Genomic DNA, 4875 nt, shown 5'->3' with positions numbered 1-4875 from the left:
ACACTTAATCAGGAATGCTATCTAGGAAGTGTAATTACCTTTTTTTTTAATCCAGGATTAGTTATTTTTTCATGACCTTTAGTTTTTTCTATTAATTAGTTCAAATGTTTTAATATCAGTATTATTAATGTAAGGATGTAAGAGAATAATTTGTGTTTTCTTGCTCTACAAGCCTGTCAAAAGATTTTCCCAAAGGCAAAACAGGGTTGTTTGTTTTTTTTAGAGCTTTTAATTGTTGCACTAGTATTTCACAGAGAGAAAAGCTGTTTTCAGACGTAAATAATCTGACAAATAACCAGGGGTAAAATCAGACATGAAAATTAATAGATAATCCTGAGGGAGGGAGCTCAGAGATTTGAACAGAAATGATTGTACTACAATTATATTCTTAGTGCTGTGTATTTTTCATTCTTCTTGTGGGCATAACTAAGTCCATGTACACAAACTGAAATCTCAAACCCAGAAAGGTACTCCATCCAGTTCATTATTGACTGACCTTGGGAAGATCCTAAACACCATGCCCGGCTGGTGAGGAATGCCTCTCTAATGAGACATGCTAACATCAAAGGTGATGCAGGGCTCGATGTGAAATGGAAGCTAATAACCTCTGCTGAGCTGATAAATATGGGTTTCATGCCAGCATTGCCCAAGCTACTGGGGTCAAGTGACATCAAGGCTGCAAAAACCGGGATGAAAGTAGGGAGGCACCAGCAAGAGTCTGTGGCAAAGGACAGGGAGGCAATTACCAGTAATGCGGTGCTGTGCGGAGCAAAGCAAGCCTCGTGTCATAATAAAACTGAGGCAAGTGGAGTTTGAAGAGGTAAGATAGACTGTCACAGGGGATACAGAACCTCTTCTGGTTTCTTAAGCCAAATGGCGAGAGCGTTCTCTCCTGAAGAAAAACGCTAGAGAAGAAAATCAGCTCAACATTTCTGTACGTCAGGGATCCAAGATGGCATTAGAGCTGCTGATGCAGTGTCAGCCTCTTGTTTTTCTAGCCACAGATCTGCATACATGCAGCTAGCTCTAATTGCTAACCATTAGCAGACTGGGCTGCACTTCGCTCCTTGTCAGAGGAAACGCAGAGCGTGCCCTATAATTCATCTTTCTGACCCAGTTCATAAGAAACACTACTCGGACTGGCAGGAACTCGTTTGACAGAAGGCATGTCAGCAAGAGCTTTTGCTCAGTCTCGCTCCACTGGCCGCAACAGAAGTTAGTACCAAGGCTATTGTCCTAAGTAACTGCTGTTCTTGCTGTAATTTTTAATCCGTGCTTTTAGAAAAAAAAAAAAAACAACTATTTTCTTGGTATGCAACAAATAGACTCATAGACAACGTTATTAGACAGTCTTGTAGTTCACAGATGAAAGTCAGGAACACAGAAAAATGTCTTGTTGGCCAAGCAGGAAAATGATCTGAACTGTAATACCAAGTTCAGCTGAATTTTTTTGTAAGGCAGTATCGGTCTGACATTCTCTTAGGAGTCTAAGCCTATGGAAATATTTAGGAATGGCTATTAAATTTAAAAATCAAGATGAATACGGTGTTGTTTATTTTTCATCACATCACCTGACTTGCCACAGTAACATCCTTCCTGCCCGTCTGTCTGATTGAGAAGGAACAAAAAGCTGTAAGCGCCTCCCCTTCAGATGAAGAGCGGCATTAAATATAATACTTGCACCAACTGTTTCACGGTTTTAAGTACCCCTGTGGTTCTTCAAGTAAAATAAGACTTGTCTAATGTGCAATTCAGTGATAGAGTAGGAGTTAGAATCTGGCTCTCCTGTTGCAGTTCTGTCCCTGTCAATATACTGCATTGACTTCTCTGGAGTTTAAGATGCAGTGTATCGAAGAGTTAAGTACTTAAAGTTAGAACTTATTCTAATCAACTCGTTTATTTTTAACAACAAATCATTATCAGAAGCTGCCTAGATCTGTGGGAATGTGCTAGATTGCACTTCTATTAGTCATTCAATTGAAAATGATGCATTCAGTATCCACATGGGTAAAAATGAATCAGATGGATGTGGATATGGTAGCTAGGCATGGCTGGAAGGGGTCAATACCTGTTCAGAAATTCTGATGCGTTTGCATTGACACTGATGCAGTGAACTGTCCTGGATCACAGATATCCATACAGGGTAATCCTTGTCTGCTGTCTCGCTACTTACTTCTTGCTACTTGGTATAATTGGACATAAACTGTAAAATGTCTGGGATCTAAACAACTTAAATAGACAACAGCCATCTTCCCCAAGCCCCTACTGTTTTGTTCTTAATTTTTCACTCAAGATACTCTCCTTCTGAGGTTACTTAGAGTTCTTGCTCAGTAAGTTCCCTTAAAGTTGATGGGGAATTTTGGTCACATCAGAGCAGACGCAGTAGCAGGAAAGAAAAATTCAAGAATTGTTGTGGAATTTCCACTTCATTTTTCATGTCACGGAGGGATTTCCCCTTCTTTCCACTCCTGTGGAACAAGAGGTAACTTTTAGTGCGCTGTACTTGTGGGACCTTTGGGAATTCCTAGCTATACTTAAGACGACTTATCCCTTCATTGCCCTTACACTTCCCTTTATTGCCCCAGCTGACGTCCTTGTCATTTGCTTGCAGTTTTCACTAGGCACTGTTCTGTCAAGCCAGCCCGTATTCAGAAAACTCGAGTTTTGACTGCGCTTCCGTAACCCTGCTGTGCATCCCAAGCAGCCACAGTCGGTTCCTGGTTTGCCCTGTTCTGAAGTTTCATCAGGCCAGGGAAAGGCCTGGCAACCCAGCAGTGCAGATCAGTAGGCAAGAACAGCAGCACCAGCTTTCTCTTTGCCGCCTCTTTCCTTTGCTTGCGTAGGAGAGGAAGAGAAAACCACTGTCTCTGACATCAGCTAAAGATGGGTAGATTGTTCATACTCTTCTCCCCAACCAGTCCCCTCCCTTGGCTCACTGTGGGTGGGGATGACCAGAAATCTTTTGTCAAACTCTGAGGTAAATGGGGCTGTACCACATTTAGGCTTTCCTGCTGTCTGCAGACTTAAGGCATCACTTTCGTGTTCTAGTTGTTCTTTTTCAACTTTTATTTTGCAACAACAGGCATAGGCAATTATGTGATGAGTAAAACAAAGTGAAATCATGAAGTAACTGTGTAATTTGCAGATATGAGGTCTAGGCACAGATTGTTTATAATTTTCACATTTTCTGTGTAGAATCTTTGTGGTACCAAAGGAGATGCAGTAGAAGTGCAAAGGGGTGCTTTGCCCATAGAAGAACAAACGCTACACTTCAAATAACAAGGCTGATCTCTAAATCAGTTCTTTCAGAAGTAGTGGTATTTAATACACACGGTATTAAATACTGCCACGTCTGGTCTGGAGAATGGACATGTGAAAGAACAAGACTGTGCATTTCTTCAAATTATAAAAAGGGTGATTTTTAGTTCAAAAATATTCCTGAATATGCATTCCTAGAATAGTTAAATACTGAAGTTTAATAATAATGCTTCTGCATTTTACTGTTTCAAAGTAAAAGAATCATTCAAACTAGCTTATCAATTCCAATATAGCCAAAACAAAGTATTTTCCTTTCCAGGAAGATTGAGCTATAATTTCAAATGGAATCGTACCAGTTAGGAGAGCTGCACACACACTAATGAAATTTGAAAGCCACGAGTGTGGTTTTTAGGAAGTGTGCAGTGCTGGGATTGTGAGAGGAGGAGCAGTTACTGTGTTACCTGGCGCACTGGTTTGCTAATTGAGGAAGTGGTGCTGATCTAAGCCGACACCTCGCTAGACACCTGAGAATCCAAATGCTGCACCCTGGGGGGAAGGCGTGGAGGGAGGAGGATTTCAGCCAGCTCATAAGCAACCGCCTGCTACCAGCCTTCTGTGTTTCTGGGTCAGCTAACTCCAGGTGCCAACTTCCTCAGCTGGTACTGAATTGTAGTAACAAAGTTCTGGGATTTACCCCTGTGTCATCATCAAACTTGCTTTTAGGAGTCTTCCCAGGTAAAAAGTGCTAAAACAATGCAGGTAAATATATCGCAAGCTACCGGTCATGGATGTTGCCCTGCCACTTGAAGTAGAGCTGTGACTTGCAAGTATTTCCTAGGTCAATACTCCTGAAGACTCCTGACAGCTACGCTGAAAATGGAAGCCTTCCATATTCAGTTTGGGATCAGAAAACTAACTAACATTTCTTTCTCCCTGTTAATTCATTTCAAGGGGCGTCTGTCAAACACGGGCTCAGGAATCAACGGTGGCCAGCTTGCTGTCGTACAGCACGTCATCTCACCTCTCTTGGAGGGCTGCAGTTTAAACTGCATCACTCTGCAGCTGAGCACAAGCGAGGGAGCGAGGTGGTCCAGGAGAGCCACAACTGGTCAAGCCTGGCTACACCAGCAGGTGCCAACAATGTCCCTACCACGTGTAGGTATCCTGGGGAGCTGACCTGAACGCTCAAGGCACCTGAACAATCTCTCGCTTGTCCAGTTTCTTCCAGCTATTACTACATTGTAAATAGCTGCCCGTTCAGCTGTTTGTTCTGATTGATGTCTGTGTATTACCTGAAAATGAGGTAAATATTCTTACACTTGGTTTGACAAAGTGTACAGAGAAACTGTAGAGCTTCTTCACAGGTTTTGAGGGCTCTTAGTCTAAAAAAAAAAAAAAATGAATTTTTGCTTTTGGTTTTGTTTTGGATGACTGTTTCTGGATAGCTTTTCTGAAACTTTCTCTTCTGATCTCCACTTCTAATAAGGAAATGTAAATCATCTGAGATAAAACAGGTTACAGTGCATTTCATACAGATAGTATGCAGTATTTATCTAAAATATAATAGTATTTCTGCCGGAACAGTGATCTACAGCAATGCTGAGAGTGCATGCAAAA

Source organism: Strix aluco, chromosome 3 (genome assembly GCF_031877795.1).
Source record: "Strix aluco isolate bStrAlu1 chromosome 3, bStrAlu1.hap1, whole genome shotgun sequence".
NCBI lineage: Eukaryota > Metazoa > Chordata > Aves > Strigiformes > Strigidae > Strix > Strix aluco.
This window is presented reverse-complemented; position numbering follows the sequence as displayed.